Source organism: Hoplias malabaricus, chromosome 3 (assembly GCF_029633855.1).
Source record: "Hoplias malabaricus isolate fHopMal1 chromosome 3, fHopMal1.hap1, whole genome shotgun sequence".
NCBI lineage: Eukaryota > Metazoa > Chordata > Actinopteri > Characiformes > Erythrinidae > Hoplias > Hoplias malabaricus.
In genome coordinates, this window is record NC_089802.1 from 37,758,867 (window position 1) to 37,786,287 (window position 27,421).

At 41.2% G+C, this 27,421-nt stretch overlaps 1 pseudogene; it reads left to right on the plus strand.

Annotated features, from left to right (window-relative positions):
* The window catches only part of LOC136691100 (zinc finger protein 585A-like), a 44,058-nt pseudogene extending 18,073 nt beyond the window's left edge, over positions 1-25,985 (plus strand).
* Positions 25,986-27,421: the final 1,436 nt, after the last annotated feature.

A 27,421-nucleotide genomic window follows, 5' to 3' on the forward strand; every position in this document is an offset into this window, starting at 1 on the left:
CTGTCAATACCTGATAAAAGTGAGGTTAGATTAACATTTTTGATATTACGATATGTAATGATACGTGGTGGTCTATTTTTAGATAAAGCCATATTGATTTTGAAAGAAATAACAGAATGATCAGAGACAGGGAGTTCGTTGGCAGTACAGTTGTGAGGAGTTACACCAGAACAGCAGACCAGGTCCAAGGTATGTCCTTTAGAGTGAGTTGGGAAGTTGACATGCTGTTGTAATCCGAAACTGTCCAGGCAAGATGTAAAATCCTTAGTAGTGGTGTGGTTTACATTGTCCATATGTATGTTGAAATCACCAAGCAGAATAATATTGGAAAAATGTGAACAGAGGAAAGTGAGAAATGCTGAAAAGTCATTTATGAAATCCTTATTAGGCTTGGGAGGACGATAGATAGTAGCCAGAACAGTTGGTTTTGGACCATGCAGCTGTATGGCTACTACTTCAAATGTGATGTAAACAGGTAAAATGAGTGTGGTGGCTTTCAATTGCTCACGGTAAAGTATCGCGATACCTCCTCCTCGACCAGTAACACGCGGCTGAGAGATGTAAACAAACCCAGCCGGCGTTAGCTCATTCAGCTGGGAAAAGTCCCCTGGTTGTTGCCACGTCTCAGTAAGACAGAGAATGTCGAACTTACGGTCGAGGAGGATGTCCCGGAGGAGAAGGCTTTTACCCGTGAGGGACCGAGTGTTGAGAAGCCCGACGTTAGCTTCACAATGGTCCGTGGATTCAATGGTGTTAGCCGACCTAGCTATCCTGACTAAGACAGCACGGTCCACTTTCCTGTCAGGGTTTCTCAAAGGGCGACGAGATTTAGACCAGATGGTACTTATGGCCAAGGAGTCGTCAATGTGGAAGTTCCGTCGGGATCTGCGGTGGATGTATCTGCGTCGAGGAGGCCGGGCGATGTCCGGGTGAATGTGAAGTACTGGCAGCACAAGGGGCAGGTGGAACCGCAGCTTGAGAAGTTCAGCAGCTGAATACTGGTGTAAGGTTGCAGATGGATGAATTACTGTGGACAATACAGCCCAAGCGAAGACAAACCTTACAGACAAGACATTAATCCACATGGCGAAAAAGTAGAGATAGGAGACAGCAGGAAAATAAATAAATAAATAAATAACCGGAGAGCAGCGGCAGCTACACGCGCCAGCGTTTACTCTCGCATAGAAGTGATGTGAGGTCACAGGACCAGGGTGCTACGTGGCCATGCTGACCACAGCATTCCCAGATCTTTGGCCCTGTAGGGGCACCCAAATCATACATGAGTAACAAATGTTAACAAACAATTGTGCTTTAATTGTGCTGCCCCTGATTATTTATTAATTACTTATTATTTTAGTTCACAACACTTTACTTGTTTTCAGGAGCAGGTATAAATTTTGCTGGCATCTATAAACATTTTGAGAGTACAATCATTTTGATGAATCTGAACATTTTTGAAAAAAGGTTTTTACAGACTATTTATGCTCAATTTTTTTTCTGCTCGTGTTTCATGAATGAGATCCTGTGTATGTTCACACCTTGCCCCCAGTGATTCTGGGTAGACTCCTGACCCACAGCAACACTGAACTGAATAAGCATTTACAGACAATAAATGAATGAATGTTGCATCAAAAGAAGTCATTTCCTCTAATGATTCTTCTTCCTCTTATAAAAGTCAGAGATTCTGAACTAAATCCATTTTAGAACAAGTCAACCCACTTTATGGAGCATGAACTGGTTCATTAGGGAAGACAGCAGTGTGGGTTTTCGTTTCATGAGATGTACTTAAGAAAACCAGTGTAAAATGTATGAATTAACATTTTTGCGAATACTCTTTGTAATGTTTATGCAGTATATCCAGCCATTGTTCCTTTAAAACCACTGAAATTTAAGAATATTTAATGTGACTGTCCACTGATGTGAATATGACTGTGTGGGTTAGTGTTTGAATGTGTCCTAATAAATATGAAGTCAAAATTTTACTTAATCAGGGTGAACAGCCACTGAGAGGATATCACATTGCCATCAGAAATGTTACAAATTCAACTACTTTCGGACCGTGGGCTGCAGTCAGGCAAACCCGTCCTGTCCCTATCTCATGAAATGTCCTGTGTTCACTGGGTGGACTTTGATGGGGATCTCAGTGCTCCATTTTGGACAGCTCTTTAAAATGGAGCCTGCTCCTTTAAAATGGATTTTGTGTGAGCAGCAGTGCAGTGTATCCTGCTGCCGCCCTCAGCTGTAGACATGGCCCATAGTAACCATCTGGAAACAGCTGCTGGCCAATCAGAGAACAGCTCCGAGAGAAACCGTATTCCTGTTTAGAGTGTGGGAACAGATTTCCTTCAAAGCCTCATCTTCAAAGACACCAGTGCATTCACACAGGAGAGAAACCGTGCCAGTGCTCAGAGTGTTGGAATTGTTTTACTAAACGTGGTAATCTCCAAACGCACCAGCACATTCACACAGGAGAGAAACTGTATTCCTCTTCAAAGTTTTGGGAAGAGGTTTAAGACTAAGATGATTGAACATTTTCAGTCACAAGGATATGACCTTGTCAACACGTAAATGCATGGGAGGCTTTGAGACAATGAGCCCACTTTTGGTCTTCCACTCACTTCAATTCATAATTTATATATGTATGTATGTTTGTGTGTGTGTGTGTGTATATAATTTTCTAGAATGATTATATTGTTTTCTACATCATACAAACCGGTGTACAGAGTAATTAAATTAAAAAAGGAAACGGCTTGATTTTTAAGTGGATATGGATGCACATTTAGAGCATTTCTATTGGTCCAGACTCAGAGCCAGTCTGTCTAAATGATGGAATAATTGGAGATGGATGGTTTTCTTTGGATCATGATCAAGATCATGATCAAGATCATGATACTCTCGTTGTGTTGTATATCAGTAGAAATCTAGAGAGAGATAAGCTTTTCTCACATAAGCTCTCTGCATACATAGTAGAACCTCAATATGTAAAAAAAAAAGTTTTAAATATTTACTTTTTCATTAACCATATAAATTTATTTTTTAATTGTTAATTAGATCAAAGAATTGAACGTGTCGGAAAAAAAAACCTTGAATCACCATTGTTTCTGAATAAACATGCTCCAAAATAATTTCCAATATAATGTTGAATTAAGTGTGTGTGTGTGTGTGTGTGTGTGTGAGAGAGAGAGAGAGAGAGAGACCTGTGAAGCACTGGCGCCCCCTCCAGGGTGTGATCCCAACTGCAGGTATCTTAACCCACAGCGACTCTGGACTAGATAAGTGCTTACAGACAATAAATGTTGCTAAAAAAGAACTGTCAGCCATTTCTTCTAATGATTCTTCTGCCTCTTATAAAAGTTAAAGATTCTGAACTAATCTACTTTAAAACATGCCAACCCACTTTATGGAGCACAAAATGATACATTAGGGAAGACAGAGCAGTTTGGGTCTTTGTCTCATGAATTGTACTTAATAAAACCAATGTAAAACATGTTAAACTTATTTCTATGAATATTGTTCACAATGTGGATGCAGTAAATCTGGTCATTGTTCCTTTAAATTTGTGCTGAAATTAAGAACATTCATGTGACTGTCCACTGATGTGAACGTAACTGAATGGGTGAGTGTGTGAAGGTGTCCTAATAAATATAAAGTCGAAATTAAATTAATTAGGATGAACAGCCACTGTGAGGATGTTGCATTGCCATTAGAATGATGTCTAAAATGTTACAAATACAACTAATTTTGGACCATGGGCCGCCGCTGTAAGAGGAACCCACCTTGTCCCTGTTTTCTGGTGTCCTGTGTCCACTGGGTGGACTTTAACTCTAAAACAGGCAGCGTGTACCAGGAGATACAAACATCATGATATTTTTACATCATGTAGGAGGCATGATTGAATATTTTCACCTGAATATGTTTTCATATATTAAAAATCTTGTCTGGTGTGAGTATGTAGATAAGATCACTTGGTTCAACTTATCTGTCATATTCTTGAATACCTCAGAATTAATCATGAGCAACAGTGGGGCAATTAATTGTCTGTAACCACGATTTACTGACCAGGTTTTAATTAATTGTATTTTACTTACACTAATTTTTAATAAAACAATGCCATAGGTTTATTAAAATAATTATGACAAGTGTCTTAATATGTTTAAGAAGAAAAAATGCTCTTCAAGTGTTTGTGGTGTTATTCAGCAACTTTAAAAAGTATGTATCTCCAGAGGTACAGTGCCTTGCGAAAGTATTCGGCCCCCTTGAACTTTTCAACCTTTTGCCACATTTCAGGCTTCAAACATAAAGATATAAAATTTACATTTTTTGTGAAGAAAAATAATGCACAATATGTGTATTATGACAGTAAACGCATATACTTTCCTCACACTTTGCTTAATTTATGGTAAAAGGCAGTCAACTAGGAATGAGAAAGGCTGCGAGAGATGGAGGATATCTCTGCAAGCTCTTGGTGTTGGTATTTTTTGTCCAAACACTGGGCCTGTTTTGACCTGGCATTAATATGCATTTTTGTGATTGGATCACTTCTGTATTTTACTTGTCTGCATGAAAAGCCAGATGTAAATACCCTCAGGATGCATAGTGATCAGATTATAGTTAGAACACTCAAACCACATTCAGCCTGTCCACATTTAACATCACTGTAAACAGAATGTGTTTTCTGTTTCTGGATAATTATGCTGGTGGAAACACATTGGTTAAGAGTAAGGACAACGCAGGTCTGTTATATTTCTAGAGATCAACAACTCGGCTTTTATGTTTTTGTTACAGATTCATCAAAATCAATTTTGTGTCATGAAATTTCATGCCATGATGATTGTTGGAGCATAATCACTGGGAAAACCCCATGCAAATGAGTGATTAAGATAGAGTCACTGTTATTTATTTTATGTGCCTTATCCTTCCTGAATCAGTTGATACAGTGAGTGTACTTCTCTTTGGGGGGGAGGGGGGGGAAGACATGTTCTCTTTCTGAAGAGGAGTTTGGGAAATGTGGGAGCTTGGGCCGGTAACAGTATGTCAGTATGAGATATGAGATTTACCAGCTCCACACAGTCAGATTTTCAAATTAAGTGCGGGAAACTATTTTGAGTGGGTGAGTTTATTCCATTTCAGGGTTTCATTTAAATCTGTGTTTTACTCGAATTTGATGAAAGGATATTTGTATTGCTGTTTCTCCAAATTATCATAGCAGAAATTAAAAGTTACACACCCTTTAGCTAAGATTGTATTTCTTCCTATTTCTCAGAAAATGGGTTTGTAACTGTATTGTGTTCTTCTACAGAAATTAAACATTTTCACTGTAGGGCTTTGGAGAAATGTTAATTGGTTTTCAAATTCCTGAAAACTGCTCCTTAAATCTTAATTTCACAAATTTTAATACTATAATAACTGATAAAAATAATTATCTGCCAACTACTTTGTTTTCTTGAAGAACACCATCACACCATACACAGAATTGTTGGTGTGTTTCACCTCCACACTAAATACATTTAAATTTCATTCTTAAGTGTGCTTTCTTGTAAGGTCAGCACCAAATAGTTGATTTTCCACTGTAGTGCTCAGTACCAGACACTGAGATCATTACAATACCCACTGTCCCAAACAGCTATTAGCCTTTACATAGAACATAACCTGGGTGTGGGGTGGGTATATATTTTTTATTATTATTTATTATCCTTATTGTATAAACTGCCAACAGGTCACCTTTCAATATATTGCTGTTTGTTTTTCAAGTCTGTACTTTCTCCCAATTTTCTCACACCTCTGATTTAAACTATGCCAAACTTTCTCTCAGTAAACTATAGGGTAGGTGTGTACTCTCATTGAAAATTGCGCACATTGCTCTGGAGACAGCAGCAATGGTTAATTTAATTTTTGTGTAACCACCAAAAACACCATGTGGCTTAAATTCATTGATGTAATGTAGTGTTAGTTATCCAAATCCATATCTTGCTAATTTGCAGCACCACAGTATGACAGCAGCAGTGGTTAGTTTAATTTTTATATGTAATGTAATAGCAGTAGCGGGAACTATCTAAATTAGCTTAGCATGTCACGCAATTCTACAGATCTTCATCATGAGCAGCGCTGGGCAAATCTCTGTGCTTCTGGATTATACTGTGCTTTAGGGCTGCAACAACTAATCGATTAAAGTCGAATGTTAAAATAGTTGGCAACTAATTTAATAATCGATTACTTGCGTCTAAGTTATTATACACATAGGTACAGTTGCTACACCCCAATATGTGGCAGGAAAGCACCATAAAGCTGGATGCCGACCGCCGTAAAAGAAGGGAACCAATGCCATGCCTTGCATAGCTCATGTGATAAACTCTGGAAGAAGCGTTTGAAAAATGGCGGAGGCAGTCACAAAAGATGTTACTGCTAGCACAAGCAGAGAGAAAAATGCACGACCCAAGTCATCGAAAGTATGGGAGCACTTTACGTTAACACCTTCAAAGAACAGCGTTAGGTGCAAAATGTGCACAGCTGATCTTGCATGGCACGGCAGCACAACATCAATGCATGAGCACCTGAAAAGGAAGCATGTTGGAGCTATGTGTGAAAGAGATCATAGAGAGTTCATAGTAAGTTAATTCTAATTCTAATTCTAAGTTAATTCTCACTCAATGTTACTAGAACCTGCTAGAGTAGTTAAGCAACTACCCCCCCCCCCCCCCCCCGAGTTTTCTCTTCCACCTTAAATGTCAGTTCCAGCACCAGCAGTTCCAAAACAAGCCGTAGTTTTAAGCTACCGTTAGCGACATTAGTTTTTCTCTCGCTCAATGTCTCTAGAGCCTGCTAGAGTAGTTAAACAAGATGTCTCATTTTTAGTAAATTTATATCAATCTTGTATTTAGCGAGTTTTCCGTTCCACCTTAAATGTGGGGCCGGTTACATTCAGAGTTTAAAAAAAAATCAATCCAAACACTTATTAAGTAATACATTTAAAGCCTTTTTCAAGGTCTTTTCTGACTCTGGCATTGTTTGTAGGTGTTTGAGTATCACAGCCAAGTGTATATTTACATTACATACACTGTTGTGTTATTAAATATTGATAAATATAAAATTAATTTCAATTTGTCTGCATTTTAGATCAGTAGTTATTAACTTAAAAAAGGTGTATGTTCATATCTACACTTTCTCTCTCACCTCAGAAAAAAACAACCCAGCATTGCTGGCTATGTTTTGAAAAAGATCTGCACGCCACAGCAAGCAGCTGTTCTCACTGATGGTGTCCTGAATATGCTTATAACAGACATGAGGCCATTATCAATGGTGGAGGATGAGGGATTCAGAAAAATGATAAACACCTTCAACCCTGGTTACACTCTTCATTCAAGGACCTATTTCACCAGTCTGATGGAAAAGAAATACTAGGAGACATTCCAGGGTGTGAAGATTGCCATAAAGGCCACCAACAGCAAAATTGCTCTCACCACTGATATATGGACAAGTGTAGCCACTGAAGCCTACCTTGGCATTACTTGCCATTACATAGGAGATGACTGGGACATGAAATCAGTCTGCCTTTCCGCCATGCCACTGGAGGACAGACATACAGCATCAAACATTGCACAGTGGTTGAGGGAGGTAGCAGCCAGGTTTGAAATTCCTCTTAGCAAGATTACTGCCATTGTGCATGACAATGGGGCCAATATTGTGGCTGCGGCAAAAATACTGGAGGAGAAGCATGGGTGGTCCTCTGTCCGCTGCACTGGCCACACCTTGCAACTAGTGATCAATTCTGCATTGAAGCACTTTTGGGGCTGCAAGATGTCTTGTGGAACACTTTAAAAAAAGTGAGCTAGCATCCAACATGCTGAAATAAAAACAGTAACAAATGGCTACTCCTGAACACAAGCAGATTCATGATATAAGCACGAGATGGAACAGCACATACTATATGGTTAGCCGACTGCTTGAGCAAAGGTGGCCTGTAACTGCAACACTGTCTGACTCAACTATCACACAGAGGGACAAGCGGTACCTTGACTTAAAAGCTGACCAGTGGGCCCTGCTTGAAGAGCTTTCCACAGCCCTTAAACCATTTGAATGTGCCACTGTGTTTATGAGTGGGGACAAATTTACCACAATCTCTACAGTACCTCCTCTTGTGCAGGGGCTATTGAAGTCCACCCAGAAAGCTGCATTTGAGTCAGCAGCAGTAAAGGCTTTCCAAGTTACTGCTACAGTGCAGCTTCAACAGCGATGGAAAAATGACACTACTTTCTCAGAGACAGCACCAAGCACAGTGATCCTCTCTTCTGCACTGGACCCGAGGTTCAGAAAATTGAAGTTTCTGGCTCCTGAACATGTTTTTAATGTGCAAAACAAAATACAAATACATGCACTTGGAGTAAGTCGGGAGATGGAACCTCAGCAGCAGCATGAGAATGTTCATGACCAAGCCAGTGCCACCTCCACCATTACTAAAGCTGCTTCAGGACCTACAACTCTTGATTCACTGCTTGGTTCTGGAACCAGCAGTGAGGAAGAGCAGAGAGAGGGAGAAACTGAGGATCTCAACAGCCAAGTGAGGAACGAAGTCCTCACATACTTTGGAGAGAAGCCCCTTGCCAAGGAAGAAAATCCATTACATTGGTGGAAGGCTAATGAGAATCGATATCCCACATTGGCTAGGTTAGCAAAGTCCTACTTGTGCATCCCTTGCACCTCAACACCATCAGAACGCCTCTTCTCTGCAGCAGGCAACATAGATTCCAGTCTGAGCCCACAGCATGTGGATATGCTAACAAAAAAAGTTCATTGTGAGTGAGTGAAAGTGACTGTATTCTTGTGAAACCTTTCCCCCATAGTTCTACTTCCATGGCCTGAGATTTATGTGTTTTATTTATTAAATAAAGTTGTTATTGTTGAGCTCATTTCAAGGTGGAGACAGGTTTTTGTATCAGAAAATGTAAAGAAATTTTCTCTACACTGTATAAAAAGAGGTGGTCTTTGTTTATTGTTACATTTAAACTGTTCACCATCTGAAAAGTCAGTACTTGAATAGGATTTTGTTTAACAAAACAATATAAATAAATGCTGGTTGCATATTATAAAAGAAAAGATTTTATGTGTTTCTTTACATTGATTCTGCTGCTATAAAATTTATTTATTTTTGTACTCAATGTAGCATACATTTATGTGAGTTGTTGGAAACAACTTTTGTACAAAGACAGTTTGTTTGTTTTTTAAATAAAATGCTGGAAATCAAATTTGGCTTGTTTTCCCCTTTATCCGATTAATAATCGATTAATCGAAAAAATAATCGACAGATTTATCGATTATCAAAATAATCATTAGTTGCAGCCCTACTGTGCTTGTTCCTTAAACGTTACTGCATGGTGTTTGGGGCCATAGCTTTATCATGTCATCTTTGTTGTGGAAAAACTCTTATTTTTAAACCATGCAGAGTTTGCTAAACATGTGGAATAAAAGACAGAAATTCTGTTTTCCTGAACAGAACCTGGGCTGTGTCATAATCCGAAACAGCTCTGAGATACCTTTTAGGTTCAAAGACACCCTGAAATGAATGGGAGTGAAGGGAGATCTAGTCTTGAATGTCTCTCTTGTAACTCTGCTGCTCACTTCCTGTGGCGTGCTTTGGAAGGTAAATCCTGGGGACTGGACTCAACTGATCTTCCTGTCCTTTACCTTTTCCAGAAAAGAAGAACATCCCTTTTGCCCCTTTCACATATGCACGGCAACCCAGAAATATCCCTGTGTTTACCTTGAGGAGCTGTATGTGTGAATGCAACCACCTGCAATATACGTACTAGACCTTATTCGGCCTTTATTCTCCTCGAACCCTAGTAATTATTCCAGGTAAAGGCTGAGTCAGCACGCCGCATATGAGAACGCCGCGGGAATTGTTTCTGAGTTTCTTCCTCATGCTCTGTACAAGCATAGAAGCTTTACTTACGTGTTTCATCTCCCATTGTGAGAGTGAGCCTAAGGCAGAAAACCACCTGCTGCGAGCTGCATGTGTGAATGACCGCTCCAGAACAACTCCGGACCCAATACTTCAGAGTTTCTCTAGAAATTCTCCAGAGTGCAGGTGTTAAAGGGGCATTTGTGAGGTCTCTCCTGCTGCTGGTGTCAAACAGTTCAACTTTACTTTCACAAATAAATGAAGAAACATCACCAGGAAGAATCACAATGATGAAGTCAGAAGAGATTAAATGTGAGGATACATTGTCTGCAAGCACCAGTTCTCAGGATTTATCCTTGACTACACCCCACACTTACACATCCGGCAGAGAAAAACAGAAATGTACAGATAAACTGAAAACTTACTCCTGTTCACAGTGTGGGAAGTGTTTTACTAAATGCAGGAATCTCCAAATGCATCAGCACATTCACACAGGAGAGAAACCGTATCAGTGCTTGGAGTGTGGGAAGATGTTTAATCGACACAGTTGCCTCAAAACACACCAGTGTATTCACACAGACGAAAAACCATATCAGTGCTCACAGTGTGGGATGAGTTATGCTCAACAGAGTAATCTCAAAACACACCAATGCATTCACACAGGAGAGAAACCGTATTACTGTTCAGACTGTGGTAAGATGTTTAATCGTCAGAATTCTTTTAAAATTCATCAACACATTCACACAGGTGAGAAACCGTATTACTGTTCAGACTGTGGTAAGATGTTTAATCGTCAGAATTCTTTTAAAATTCATCAACACATTCACACAGGAGAGAAACCGTATTACTGTTCAGACTGGGAAAATGTTTAATCGTCAAAATTCTTTTAAAATTCACCAGCGCATTCACACAGGAGAGAAATCTTATTACTGTTCAGTGTGTGGGAAAAAGTTTGTTCAATTGTGTCATCTCCAGAAACACCAGCACATTCACACAGAAAAGAAACCATATTCCTCTTCAGAGCTTAGAAAAGACTAGCACCATTACTGAACATATTGTGTCCTGAGGATGAGACCAACCTTCTTGAGTCATTGCCAGCCTGTCTGTCAATATTGTTTTATATATATATATATATATATATATATATATATATATATATATATATATATATTGTTAGATCATTAAAAATTCTCATGAAATATCAGAAATCCTGTCCCTCAAATTACTAGCTAATTTAATTTTGTGCTTGAGTGAATTGATTTTTAATGTTAAAAGATAAACAAGGTTTGAAATACATGTAATATTTTTCAAAAATTAGTTTACATTTTTTAATACGCACACATACACAGATCAATTTTAACATGACTAGCCCCTTGTTTCTGCATTTGCTGTCAATTCTCTTGAGTTTCACTGTCCACACAGGAGTACTTTATAGTTCTATCATTACAGGCTATAATACAATTGTTTCTTTGTATGCTGTATTTTCCCCTGTTCTCCAGTGCTCAGGACACCCACAAAGCAGGTGTGATGTGGTGGTGGATAATATCCAGTGCTGCAGTGACACTGACGTGGTGGTGGTGTGTTAGTGTGTGTTGTGCTGGTGTAGAGTGGATCAGACACAGCAGTGCTGCTGGAGTTTTTAAACCCCTCAGTGTTTGGACTGAGAACAGTCCACCGACCAAAAACATCCAGCCGACAGCATCCTGTGTCACTGTTCAAGGGCTAGAGGACAACTGACACCCACTGTGCAGCGACAGATGAGCTACTGTCTCTGACTGTACATCTACAAGGTGGACCAACGAGGGAGGCGAGAGGACGGAAAAACTCCAGCAGCACTGCTGTGTCTGATCCACTCATACAAGCACGTCAGTGTCACTGCAGTGTGTAAATATATACATGTATCAATGATAAATGAACAATTTTTATGAATATTGTTTACGCTGTTCGCTCATTGCTCCTTTAGCACTGCAATGAAAAAATTACCTTTTAAAAAAGTTGCGTGAGTGACTGGGTGAATATACTCTATTATACTCATGAAATCAAAGTGAACTTAAGTCAGGGTGAACAGCCGCTGTGAGGGTATCATGTTGCCAACAAAAAGAGAACGTCTAAACTTTTGAACCGTGGCCACTGTCAGGGAACCCCATCTTTTCCCAGTCTTTTTAAATGTACTGTGTCCACTGGGTGGACTTTGATGAGGACCTCAGAGATTAATCCAGTACAGCTGTTAAATTTGGAGACTGTTCCTTTTAAAATAGTATTTGTGCGAGCAGCAGTGCAGTCGAACCTACTGCTGCCCGTTATTCAGTGGACACGCCCCATGGTAACCCCCTGACAACGGCTGTCAGCCAATCGGAGAGCTCCTCGGATGAAGTTCCAGCCAATGGTAGCGCAGGAGGCGGGTGTTATGGGCGTGAACTATGAGCAGAAAGCAGCAGAAGGAGAGCGGTGTGTTGGAGCTGAAATCAGGACGTGTTTTTACTGAAGGGAAAGAGCTGTGTAAGACTTTTCCACACTGTTTACACTGGGTTTGGGACTCTCTCTCTCACAGGAACGGGGGGAGACATGTTCTCTTTTTGAAGAGGAGTTTGTAAAATGAAGGAAATGTGGGAGCTTGGGCCGTGTACAGTCAGAATGAGGTGTTTAGCAGCCCCACAAGGTGAGTGGATGAGTTTACTCCATTTCATGATTTCATAAAAAAAAAATCAGTTTTACTTGGATTTGATTGCATTGAGAATTTGGGGAAAGGAGATTTGCATTGCCATTTATCCATTTTATCCCATTAAAAGTGAATAGTTGTACTGCATTTAGCTGGGATGGTAGTTATTCCTATTTCTCAGGCAATGGGTTTGTAACTATATTGTGTTCTACAGAAATCGTTATTGTACTTTCCGACATTTTCACTGAAAACTGCTACTTAATTTTTTGTTTCACAATTTTCATACTATGAAGATCAATAAAATCATTGTATGCAAACTACTTTTTATTCTTGAAGAATACCATCACACCATACACAGAATTGTTGGTGCGTTTCACCCCCACACTAAATTAAATACATTTAAATTTCATTCTTAAGTGTGCTTTCTTGTAAGGTCAGCACCAAATAGTTGATTGTCCACTGTAGTGCTCAGTACCAGACACTGAGATCATTACAATACCCACTGTCCCAAACAGCTATTAGCCTTTACATAGAACATAACCTGGGTTTGGGGGGATGTAATTTATTATATTAACTGCCAACAAGACACTTTTCAGGTCCATTGCTGTTTGTTTTTCAAGTCTGTTCTTTCTCCCAATTCTCTCACACTTCTGATTTAAACTATGGCAGACTTTCTCTCAGTAAACTATAGACCAATTTGGAATGGACGTCATGATTACATCACTAGCGTCTGCACGCACATTGCGGTGGCAGTAAAATGCCATAAAGAAATAGTGTGAAACAGGCGAGATACACAAAACATGCTGTGTTGTGCTGTTGGATGCCAGAATTGGAATAGAAAAGCAAATTATCTTAATTTTTATAGAATGCCATCGTCAAAGACACCCTTTGAGACAAAACGCAGACGTTTATGGTTACGCTATCAAATGAAGAGAGTGGATTGATTAAAGCATCCAAATTCTTGCCTTTGCAGTACACATTTCATATGTTTTTCGCCACTGTTCATCACGCACACATGCAAAATCAATTAATAACAAATTAGTGGAAGCAGCAACCACAAAGCTGGCATTCTCAGCTGTTTAATAATGGTAAATGCCATAGGCAGGACATTGGTCTGTAAAACAAAAAGCATCTGTCAATATCCTGGACATATCGAGAGATTTTATGCCTTGAGCATATCTTTTGTTTACATGCTGGGCTTTTCCACAAGCTATATGAAGATGTCCGGTCATCGTATCTTTGGCCATTTAGTTTGTTCCTTGACCCACTTACCCAACAGTGAGTACAGATCGGGAAACCTCACCCTATTATTAAGGGTTTGCTTGGTTTACCATAGATAACCATATTATATATAATAATATATAAAATAACCATATTACCATTTTACGACACTTGCCACCAGTATGTTCACTGTGACTTTCTGCCACCAATTAAACTCTGCCCACAAACCATGTCATTTCTGTTTACATAAAAAAACAAAACAAAACATGGTTTATAGGGTAAAGGTACACATTAGACTCCCTAATATCTGTTTTCATGTTTATATAATTGATACTTACCTGATTTATAATTTATAAATGCAAGCTTATTCTTTTATTTCAAAGTTCATATTCATAAGATAAAGATATTTAATTAAATATGTCCAATTGCAGGGGATTAATTGATACCATGGCTCAATTTAAGCCTGCGACTGTTCCAAATAATCCAACATCATGATACATTGACAAAATATAAACATTATTTACAAAAAATTAAAAATGACAACATATTTTTTCAATAGCCTAATTTAACAATAATGAATATTTCAAAAATTAAAAAGGCCTGTGTCTGTTAGTAATGCTTGTTTGTTCTCTTGTCAATGACCATGTCCATGTATGTAGTATATTTACTCATTGCTTTTGTTATATATTTTCTATATAATTTTTTTTCTCTCATTGAAAATATGGCTCTGAAGACAGCAGCAATGTTTCATTTAATTTTTGTTACGTGTAAAGCACACAACATGCTATGTGGTTTAAATGCATGGATGTTATGTAGCGTTAACTCTCTAAATTAGCTTCTGGATTGTACTGCTCTTCTTCAAACATTACAGCAGGGTGTTTGGGGCTATGGCTTTATCATGTCATCTTTAGCATTGTTGGGGAAAAACGTTGATTTCTAAGCCATTAAAAGTTTTAAAGCTTGTGGAATAAATGACAAATGCTGTTCTCTCTAGAAGAGAATATGGGCTGTGTTGTAATTGGAAACGGCTCTGAGATGCCTTTTGAGAGGTACAATTATTTTTGGTTCAAAGACACCTGGAAAAGAATGGGAGTGAAGGGAAAGCTACTCTCAAATTCTTCCCTAGTTGCTCTGTCACTCACTTCCTGTGGCATGCTTTGGAAGTCAATTCCTGGGACCTGGACTAACATGACTGTCCTTCCTGTTCTTTATCTCTTCCAGAAAAGAACCACATCCCTTTGTGAGACTTCTCCTGTGAGACATTTCACCTTTACTTTCACAAATACTTGAAGAAACAAGACCAAGAGCAATATACCACTATGCTGAAATCAGAAGAAATTAAATGTGAGGATACAGTGTGTGCCAGCTCCAGTTCTCAGGAATTATCCTCATCTACACCCTGCACTAACACACCGGGCAGAGAGAAACAATGTACAGACAAGCAGGAAAGTTACTCCTGTTCTGATTGTGGGAAATGTTTTACTAGACGCAGGAATCTCCAAAAACACCAGCGCATTCACACAGGAGAAAAACCATATCAGTGCTCACAGTGTGGGAAGAGTTATGCTCAACAGAATAATCTCAAAACACACCAGCGCATTCACACAGGAGAGAAACCATATCAATGCTCAGAGTGTGGAAAGAGTTATGCTCAACAGAGTAATCTCAAAACACACCAACGCATTCACACAGGAGAGAAACCCTATTACTGTTCAGACTGTGGGAAAACGTTTAATCATTACAATTCTCTCAAAACACACCAGCGTATTCACACAGGAGAGAAACCATATCAGTGCTCACAGTGTGGGAAGAGTTATGCTCAACAGAGTAATCTCAAAACACACCAACGCATTCACACAGGAGAGAAACCATATTACTGTTCAGACTGTGGGAAGCTGTTTAATCATCCCAATTCTCTCAAAAGACACCAGCGCATTCACACAGGAGAGAAACCATATTTTTGTTCAGACTGTGGAAAGATGTTTAATCATCACAATTCTCTCAAAATGCACCAGCGCATTCACACAGGAGAGAAGCCGCATTATTGTTCAGTGTGTGGGAAGAATTTTTCTCAACAGTGTCATCTCCAGAAACACCAGCGCATTCACACAGAAAGGAAACCATATCTCCCTTCAGAGTGTGGGGAAGACGAAAACTAGCATGATTAGATATTTTTCACTCTGAGGATGTGACCCTCCTTTTTGCCAGCCTCTCTCTCTCTCTCTCTCTCTCTATATATATATATATATATATATATATATATATATTACAGTGTTATAACCATTTTATTGTTTTGTTACATCATTAAAAATGCTCTTGATATATCAGAAATCCAGTCTCTCAAATTACTAGATTTTTTTGTTTTTGGGCAAGTTGCTTTTCAACATGTGTGCATAAATACAAACTGTAATATTCATTCATTGTCTGTAAACATTATCCAGTTCAGGACGGCGGTGGGTCTGGAGCCTACCTGGAATCCATGGGGCGCAAGGCAGGAACACACCCTGGAGGGGATGCCAGTCCTTCACAGGGCGACACACAATCACACCTACAAACACTTTTGAGTCGCCGATCCACCTACCAACGTGTTTTTGGACTGTGGGAGGAAACCGGAGCACCTGGAGGAAACCCACGCAGACACAGAAAGAACACACCACACTCCTCACAGACAGTCATCCGGAGGAAACCCACACAGACACCGGGAGAACACCACACTCTTCACAGACAGTCATCCGGAGCGGGACTAGAACCCACAACCTCAAGGACCCTGGATCTGTGACTGAGACACTACCTGCTGCGCAACCGTGCCACACTAAAATTTTATATTTTTTTAATTTCTTAACGCTAGAAAATGCTCATTATATTTTTTGCTGTCTGAATTCAAAACACATACCTCCAAAGTGCTAACTTTTCAGGAATAGTTTTTCTCTGAGGGTAACAGTAAAAATAAACCACAGATTATAAAACACACCATTTATATCCAGTACAACTCAGAAATGTAAAAATATATTTATTGGGAGCATGTCCAAACGTTTCATATGTAAAATGGACTTGTGTGTTGTAGACAGCAAATACTGACGAACGTGGATATCTTTTAGTGGATTACAACGAGCCACGTCCACCTGTGTGAACACAGCCTGCAGTGTATTCTCCAACACTGCCGCTGTGAAATTATGTTTTAGCATGTTTTGTTGAGTCTATCATTAAACTTCCAAAATTAATAATGATACAAAGCATCCAAGTCAGCTTATTTTTTTCCTTATAGTTACGCTGGTCTAATATTTCACATGAGTAAATGTGAGATCAGATATTAACTTTAGCAAGGACACTCAAATGGTGCCGGGAGAGGGGAATATTCTAGTTAAAAAATTATAGATACACAGATTAATGCTCACGTTTAAGATGGAAAAAAGAGAAAACACTAAAAATGGAGATACACATTTTCAATTGGTCAGCAATATATATATATATATATATATATATATTTTTTTTTTTCTTTCAATGAATGAAATAATCCAGTTGAAAATCTTTATTCATTACATAGTGGAATGCGTTAAGAACAAAATAACATAAAAATTATCAAAACTATTATCCCATGGAGTTCTGGATTTGGAGTCATACTCAAAGTATAAGGTATAAGTGGAAAATCAAATTACAGGTTGTTCCAACTTCAGTGGAAATTCTTCAAGACAAATGAGGCTCAGTAGTTTTTGTGGCCTCCATGAGCTATATGACCTCCCTACAACACCTACAACAGGCCATGCTCCTGATTAGACGGCAGATGTTCTCCTGAGGGATCTCCTCCCAGACCTGGATTAAAGCATCTGTTAATTTCTGGACAGTTTATGATGCAACGTGGCGTTGGTGGAACGAGACCAGATGTGTGATATATATATATATATATATATATAGAGTACATAAAAGAATGGATCATGTGTTGAAACAAAACCTTGGGTTATCATTGTTTTAAAATAAAAATGTTCCAAGAGTGTCCGTAGGTGTGAGTGTGTGTGTTGCCCTGTGAAGGACTGGAAAACAGGTGAGCTGGCGGTTGTGTTTAAGGAGTCCTCTCAACATCAAAAGACCATAAGCCCAGGCCAGTGCCTTTGATCATTAAGGAAGCAAGGAATGTAAACACTTGTCCAACTCATGTTTGATTTGTTTTAATGAGTGCATTGTTCAATTATTCCCGCAATATCCACTTAAGGACAGGCCAACTTTAATTTAGTGCCTGGAGCCAAGAGGGACTAGTGATTTTCTTGTGTGGATTGAATGATAAGCTGTAATTATATGATTACCATTGGCCTGTCACAAGAGCCATTTTGTGGTTGATGTATTGTCCTAGAAATAATTGAGATAAATGATATTACAGTCATTGATTGTCATCTTATGCCACCCACATATTAGATAATAAGGTAATTGTTAAATATAAATAATATAAAAAATTCCATCCATCCATCCATCCATTATCCACCGCTTATCCGGGTCACGGGGGAAGCAGTCGGAGCAAAGAAACCCAGACCTCCCTCTCCCCAGCCACCGCCTCCAGCTTTTCTGGGGGTATACCGAGGTGTTCCCAGGCCAGTCGAGACATGTAGTCTCTCCAGCATGTTCGTGGTCTGCCCTGGGGCCTCTTCCCCGTAGGAAATGCCCAGAACACCTCACCAGGAAGGCGTCCAGGAGGCATCTGAACCAGATGCCTGAACCACCTCAACTGGCTCCTCTCGGAGAGGAGCAGCGGCTCCGCTCTGAGCCTCTCCCGGATGTCCGAGCTCCTAACACTGTCTCTAGAGACACCCTGCAGAGAAAACTCATTTCAGCCGCTTGTACCCACGATCTTGTTCTTTCAGTCACTACCCAAAGCTCGTGACCATAGGTGAGGGTTGGGACATAGATTGAACGGTAAATCGAGAGCTTTGCTTTTCTGCTCAGCACTCTCTTCACCACAACGGACTGGAACAGAGCCTGCATTACTGCTGACGCTGCACCAATCCGCCTGTCAATCTCACGCTCCATCTTTCCCTCACTCGTGAACAAGACCCCGAGGTATTTAAAATCCTCCACTTGAGGCAGGATTTCACTTCCAACCTGGAGAGAGCACTCTACCCTTTTCCGACTGAGTATCATGGACCCGGACTTAGAGGTGCTGATCCTCATCCCTACCGGTTCACACTCAGCTGCAAACTGGTCCAGCAAGAGCTGGAGTTCCCGGCTCGACGAAGCCAACAAGATGACATCAGCCGCAAAAAGCAGACATGGAGTTCTGAGACCACCAAACCGGACACCCTCCGCCAATTGGCTACGCCGAGAAATTCTGTCCATAAAAATTATGAACAGAACAGGTGACAACGGGCAGCCCTGACGGAGTCCAACTCTGACTGGAAACCAGTCAAACTTACTGCCAGCCATACGAACCAGACTCCTGCTCTGTTTATACAGGGACTGGATGGCTCGTAGCAAAGAGCCCAGTACCCCATACTCCATGAGCACCCCCCACATAATTCCCCGAGGGACACGGTCAAATGCCTTCTTCAGATCCACAAAACACATGTAGACTGGTTGAGCAAACTCCCATGCACCCTCCAGGATCCTAGCGAGGGTAAAGAGCTGGTCCTGTGTTCCACGACCGGGGCGGAATCTGCATTGTTCCTCCTGAATCCGTGGTTCAATTATCAGTCGGACTCTCTTCTCCAGTACCCCTGCATAGACCTTACCGGGGAGGCTGAGGAGTGTAATCCCTCTATAGTTGGAACACACCCTCCGATCCTCCTTTTTAAAAAGGGGAACAACCACCCCAGTCTACCAGTCCAGAGGCACTGCCCCCGATATCCACGCGATGTTGCAAAGACTTGTCAACCAGGACAGCCCCACAACATCCAGAGCCCTGAGGAACCCGGGGTGAACTTCATCCACCCCCGGAGCCCTAACGCCAAGGAGTTTCTCTACCACCTCAGCCCCAGTGATAGACGAGCCCCCTTCTCCCTGGGTCCCCAAACTCTGCTTCCTCTGCAAAAGACGTACTGGTGGGATTGAGAAGATCCCCATGTTGGTGGAAAACCACTTTCCCCTCCTGAGTCGACCGAAAGTCATTTTCCATGTTCTCACCTAACTCCTCCCACACCCGAGTTTTTGCCTCAGCGACAGCCGAAGCCTTGTGTCCAGAACATATGGCCGCAGGTCCGATGATACGACTATAAAGTCGATCATCGGTACATGGCCTAGGGTATCCTGATGCCAGGTGTATTTGTGGACACCTTTATGCTCAAACATGGTGTTCGTAATGGACAAACTGTGACGGGCACAGAAATCCAATAACTGAACACCACTCGGTTTCAGATCAGCGGGGCCGTTCCTCCCAATCACGCCCCTCCAGGTCTCACTGTCATTATCCACGTGAGCGTTGAAGTCCCCCAGCAGAACAATGGACTGCCCAGAATGAGTGTTCTCCAGCACCCCCTCTAGGGTCCCCAAGAAGGCATGGTACTCTGAACTGCTGTTCGGTGCATAAGCACAAACTATTTGCCCGAAGGCGCAGGGAAATTACCCTCTCGTCCACTGGGGTAAACCCCAACGTACAGGCGCTAAGTCAGGGGGCTATGAGTAAGCCCACTCCTGCCTTATGCCTCTCACCCTGGGAAACTCCAGAGTGAAAAAGCATCCAGCCCCTCTCAAGGAGATTGGTTCCAGAGTCCATACTGTATGTTGAGGTGAGCCCAACTATATCTAGCCGGTAACTCTCAACCTCGTGCACCAGCTCAGGCTCTTTTCCCCCCAGAGAGGTTACGTTCCATGCTCCAAAAGCTAATTTCAGTAACCGAGGATCAGAACACCAGGTTCCCCGACCCCAGCTGCCACCCGATCCACAATGCACCAGACCCCAATTACTACCTCTCCCACAGGTGGTGGGCCCATGGGAGAGTGGACCCATGTAACTCCTTCGGGCTAAGCCCGGCCGGACCCCATGGGTGAAAGTCCGGCCACCAGGTGCTCGCCAAGGAGCCCCTCACCCAGGCCTGGCTCCAGGGTGAGGCCCCGGTAACCCTACTCCGGGCAAGGGAGGCTGTGTCCATGTTCTTAACTTCATCCTTGTCTTTATCGATCACTCTTTGTCTGGCCCATCACCTAGGACCAATTTGCCTTTGGAGACCCTACCAGGGGCTATTGCCCCCGACAACATAGCTCCTAGGGTCACGCAGGCACGCAAACCCCTCCACCACGTTAAGGTGGTGATCCAAGGAGGAGATATAAAAAACTGTTATATATAAAATGTTGCCAAATCAGTGTAAAATGTATGAATTAACATTTTTATGAATATTGTCTACAATAAAATAAAAATGAAAAAGACACCTTTTGGGGTTCCTCAGCTTGACACACCAGTGGAACCCCTTAAAAGGAGCCTTAAGAAACCCTTTTGAAAAGGGTGGTTCTCTGAGGAACTTAAGATAATTTACAAGGTTGAGGAACTGTTTTATTTAACATGATCTGAAGCCTTTTTAGGTTCTTCAGGGAAGTCCTTTATCTACTGAGTGGATTTTGATGGCGACCTCAGAGCTCCATTTAGGATAAGTCCCTTTACCTTTTGTTAATTGGTTTTCCAATTTTAATCCTGCAATAGAAAATTGAGAATGACCAATTTTCCTGCTTTGTATGTTACCAAGAGTACCAGTACCAGTATTTTGATTTTAAATATCAATATAAATTGATATTGTGTTTCTTCATGCCTAACAGGAAGATAACAGATATAGCTACGTGTCACATAAACATCACTGTTCTGCTGTGATTTGACAAACTTACTTATTCACACTGTCATAGAACACCGTCTCCGGACACCCATGTGCATAGAAATCTCAGCTTATGTTTCCCGTCCTTTACCATATTTTTAATTAAATGGTGAATTTGGTCAGTTATGTTCATCTTTAATCTACCAGCAGAATAAGTTTCTCCTTTTCAAAATATATGGCCCTATTAGCATTAAATACTTCTGACTAAAATCTGCAGCCCAACCCTTAATCAGCCACAAGCAGGAATAATAAAAAAAACTAATTATTAGTTCATGTTTCGCATTTGTTGTCCATCCATTCATCCATTATCTGTAACCGCTTATCCAATTTTAGGGTCGCAGGGGGTCCAGAGCCTACCTGGAATCATCGGGCGCAAGGCGGGAATACACCCTGGAGGGGACGCCAGTCCTTCACAGGCCAACACAGACACACACACATTCACTCACACACTTTCGAGTCGCCAATCCACCTGCAACGTGTGTTTTTTTTGGACCGTGGGAGGAAACCGGAGCACCCGGAGGAAACCCACGCGGACACAGGGAGAACACACCAACTCCTCACAGACAGTCACCCGGAGCTGGAATCGAACCCACAACCTCCAGGCCCCTGGAGCTGTGTGACTGCGACACTACCTGCTGCGCCACCGTGCCACCCCCGCATTTGTTGTATTTAGTTTAATTATTCTGTAGAAACCGTTGGTTTTCCATAAATCAGTGACATTTATTTTGTTCAAAATATGGAAATGGATCGTTTTTCTACTGCAGGATTATAGATAGAAAATCAATTAACGAAACGTACACGAATCAGGACAGCTGTTTAAAATGGAATCTGCTCCTTTAAAATAGAGATTGTTCGAGCAGCAGTGCAGTCTAACCTGCTGCCGCACTTTCTCCTGTGGACATGCCACATAGCTACCACCCTGTCAACGGGAATTAGCCAATCAGAGAGCTGCTCGGATGAAGTTCCAGCCAATGGTAGCGCAGGAGGCGGGTGTTATGGGAGTGAACTGTGTGTGAGGAGAAAGCAGCAGGAGAGCGGTGCGTTGGAGCTGAATTCAGGACGTGTTTTTACTGAAGGAAAAGAGCTGTGTAAGACTTTTCCACACTGTTTACACTGGGTTTGGGACTCTCTCTCTCACAGGAACAGGGGGAGACATGTTCTCTTTTTGAGGGGGAGTTTGTAAAATGGGGGAAATGTGGGAGCCAGAATGAGGTTCTTACCAGCTCCACAGTCTCAGATTTACAGAAGAAGAGGGGGAGAGTATTCTGTAGTTTACTCATAGTGTTATTAAAAATCGGTGTTTTACTCTGATTTGTTTTCACTGGGAGTTTAAATAAAGGCGTTTTGCACCGACGGTTCTCAAAAAAGTCAGGTCTTAAAAAGTAATTATATTTACAAAATTATTTTACAGAATGATCCAACTTCTCAGATAATGGGTTTGCAACTAAACTGTGTTCTTCAATAGAAATTTCTTATCAGTTTTCAGGCTTTTTCTTTTTACAAAAGAACTTTAAAGCAGTGTTGATGGAATTTCAAATTTCCTTATGGTGAGAGAAGAGGGCTTAGAGTCGAAAGGTCATTGGTTTGATTCCCACGAGCAGCAGGAAAATTGGGGTGGTGGGAGTGAAGGAACAGCACTGTCCCCCTCCTCAATCCATGGCTGGGGGCCCGTAGAGTAAGGCATCAAACCCACAATCACACCAGGGAAGGTTGCCCCCCGCTCTGCTCTGGGTGTGTGTTCACTGCCACAGAGGGGTTCAATGTACATTGTACAGTGACAAATAATTACACATTTTGTTTTACAAAATTTTAACTTTAAAAACACTTTTTATGACATCAAATTATTTCATAAAATGTAAATGAAAACAAAATGCAATGATATGCAAAAGTTAAAGCTCTTTATTTAATATGAAAAGGTACAAATACGTTATAAAGGTTGCAATAATGAAAAGTTGTGCTTTTTGAAGTGTGACTTGCCTGTGTGACTGCGACACTACCTGCTGTGCCATCGTGAACCCCTCCCCCCCCAGTCATTCGCTAACTCGTGCTCTACACACTGAAACTAGGGACACAGTGACCATGAATAAATCAGAGCTTCATGGAGGTGTTGTAATTGATTGTGTAAAGCTGACAAAATGAACTGTAGCTTTGCCATGTTTTGTTGCAAGTAAGTTGCTGAAGCGTTGGGCTGTTTTAGGTTTTCTTCAGACTTCTTTGTTGACAAGGCTGAATACATGAGGAGTGGAGGGTTTCCTTTATCAATAGCCACATTAATAAAAAAAAAAATCTGAATCCCAAAATAAAAAAATAAAAACAAAAACGAATTCCTATCCAACAAATGAATAGCCGAACATTCCAAGTCTGCCCTACTTAGCAGATCTTCCAAATCTGCAGAACCACCTTATTGGTACTGCTACAATAGTTGACATGTATTCCTGACGCCCCAATGTAACTTAGTGTGAGCTAGTTACATTTTACATTACGTAAATCCAAAGTGGGTGGAAAGAGTTTCAAGTTTTACAAGGGGGATAGTTGTCTCCATGGTTTGTTTTAACTGGGGTATTAGCATCCCTTCATGTCCCACCTCAAACCTGGAATACAGTTATAGCTGTAAAAATATTAATAAAAACATGCCCAGATATTAGGTTTTACTGTGTCCTGAGCCAAAGCAGTTTAGCCTCTTACTAAGGGTTATGTAAAATACAAAGTATACAATAAACATCTTCCTTGAACACTTGCTGTTGTTCTATAAAGAAATGAACTCACACAAGCTGCAGAATCACTTGACTTTGATCTTCCTGTTCTTTATCTCTTCCAGAAAAGAAGAGCGTCCCTTTGCATGTCTTTTTCTGCTGCTGGTGACCAAGACAGTTCACCTTTACTTTCACAAGTACATGAAGGAACATCACCAAGAGGAATATTCCACAATGTTGAAATCAGAAGAGATAAAATTTGAGGATACAGTGTGTGAAATCTCCAGTTGCCAGGAATCATCCTCAAATACACCCCACACTACCACATCTGGCAGAAAAACAAAGAAACGAAAAGACAAACAGAAAAATTTTACCTGTTCAGAGTGTGGGAAGAGTTTTACTAAACAGTGTGATGTTAAACGACACCAGCACATTCACACAAGAGAGAAGCCATATTCCTGTTTAGAGTGTGGGAAAAAATTTACTTCAAAATATTCTCACCTAAAACACCAGGGCATTCACACAGGAGAGAAACCATATCAGTGCTCAGATTGTGGGAAGGGTTTTAATGGACCCAGTAATCTCCAAATACACCGGCGCATCCACACAGGAGAGAAACCATATTCCTGTTCAGAGTGTGGGAAGAGTTTTACTGACAAGAGTAATCTGCAGAGACATCAGCGCATTCACACAGGAGAGAAATCATATCAATGCTCAGAGTGTGGGAAAGGTTTTACTGGACCCAGTAATCTCCAAATACACCGGCGCATCCACACAGGAGAGAAACCATATTCCTGTTTAGAGTGTGGAAAGAGTTTTACTGACAAGAGTAATCTGCAGAGACATCAGCGCATTCACACAGGAGAGAAACCGTATCAGTGTTCACAGTGTGGGAAGAGTTTTACTGAACGTAGTCACCTCCAAGCACACGAGCCCATGCACACAGGAGAGAAAATGTATTCTTGTTCAGAATGTGGAAGAAAGTTTAAAAATCAGAATTCTCTTAAAATACACCAGCGTCTTCACACAGGAGAGAAGCCATTTTTCTGTTCAGACTGTGGGAAGAGGTATAATTTTCTGAATTATCTCAAAATACACCGGCGCCTTCACACAGGAGAGAAACCATATTACTGTTCGGGCTGTGGGAAGAATTTTGCTCAACAAAATCATCTCCAGAGACACCAGTGCACTCACACAGAATAGAAACCCTGTTCCTCTTCAGAGTGTAGGGAAATGGTCTAACACTAGCATGACATAACTTTTTCAGTCCTTTCTGTCTTTCTTGCCAGCCATCAGAGACATCAGTCAGCTTTATGTCAATGCATGAATGGGAGAGTTTGAGGGAGCCATCTCTCTCCCATAGTCTTACTACCTGATAGACTTCAGAAACCATTCATTTATGACCTACACTATGCACTACGGAGGGTTTAGGGAGATATTTGGAATTCAGACTGGAAATCTCAAGATTTGAACATTCAGTTTCAATTATTTTTTTCAAATGAACAACATTTTTGACCCTAATATAGCTATATAGACAATTGCCATAAAATATTGCAGGGACAGTGGGATCTGATAATTTACCTGTAAGTGGGGGGAAAAGACTGAGACAAGGAAATTTGTGGCTTTTGTTTGTAATCTCCGAAATGCTAAAACAAAACAGGAGAGAAATAAATGTTTACTGAAGCTTGTATATGCTGTGTGTATGTAAAATTCATGGATTCTGTCAGAAACAGAGTAACATACATAAACATAATATACATAAACATCATTGAGGTCAGGTGCTAATGTTGGGTGATTAGTTCTGGATCAGAAACACCACTCCATATTGTCACAAAGGTACAGGCTTTGTACCACTGCTCCACAGCACAGTGATGGACTTTATATCACTCTAGCGTGCAGCGACCGCTCCGGAACCAAGCGTTTGTTTACAAACGTTTTTTTTTTTTCATTTTTATTTATAATATATGGACGCAGGAACACCTGCAGTACGTATATATCACCGCCAAACACTGCTTCGATATCACAAACAGGAAATATACAATATCAGCGATGACCTCCAGGAGACGCTGCAGAACCTCCGCTTACTACTGAAGCCTCAACGTTCCCTGATGTTGGTGGCCATTCAGCTAGATGGGCTAGCCGCGTTTTGAGCCGACAGAGACCCAGCGCTATGTGGTAAGACTCTCGGTGGTGGATTATGTGTTTATATCAACACTGAATGGTGTAAGAACTCTGTGCTGGTCTCTGCTTATTGTTCATCGTTAGTGGAGTTTGTGGCTGTGAGATGTAGACCTTTTAATTTACCTCGAGAATTCACCGCTGTTTACATTATCAGGGTTTATATTCCACCCGACGCAAACACAAATCAAGCGCTGGGGGAATTATGTGAAGCCATAAGCAATTTCCAAAACACACCCGGATGGACTGTTTATTGTTGCTGGAGATTTTAATCATGCAAATCTCAAGAATGTGTTCCCTAAATTCCACCAGTATGTGAACTTTGCTACGAGAGGAGCGAACAGGCTGGATTTTGTTTACACAAGCGTTCCAAACGCGTACAGGGCAGAGCCCCACCCCCACCTCGGACACTCAGATCACATGTCTGTTATGCTAATTCCTGCATACAGACCCATCGTCAGGCGATCGAAACCTGTTCTGAAAAAGGTGAAAATCTGGCCATCAGAAGCAATCTCTGGTCTTCAGGACTGTTTCGAGTGCACTGACTGGGACATGTTCAGAGAAGCTGCAACTTACAGCAATACAATCTACATAGAGAAATGCATCGATGATGTGTCCATCTCCAAGACCATCACCATCTGCTCCAACCAGAAGCCGTGGATGAATGCAGTGGTGCATCTAAAGGCTAGAGATGTTGCTTTCAAATCAGGCGATAAGGCGGCCCTGAGAACAGTGAGGGCCAAACTCTCGCAAAGCGTGCACACGGTCAGATCATCCACAGCCACTTCCAGAGCAGTAGAGACACTTGGCGCATGTGGCAGGGCATCCAGAGCATCACCAGCTACAAGACTACACCACCTGCTTGTGACGGAGATGCTGAACCATTTCTACGCACGGTTTGAGGCACAGAACAACGTAACGACGAGAAAGTCCACCCCTTCTCCTAGCGAGCAGGTGCTGTCTTTTACTGCAGCTGACGTGAGGAAAACTCTGT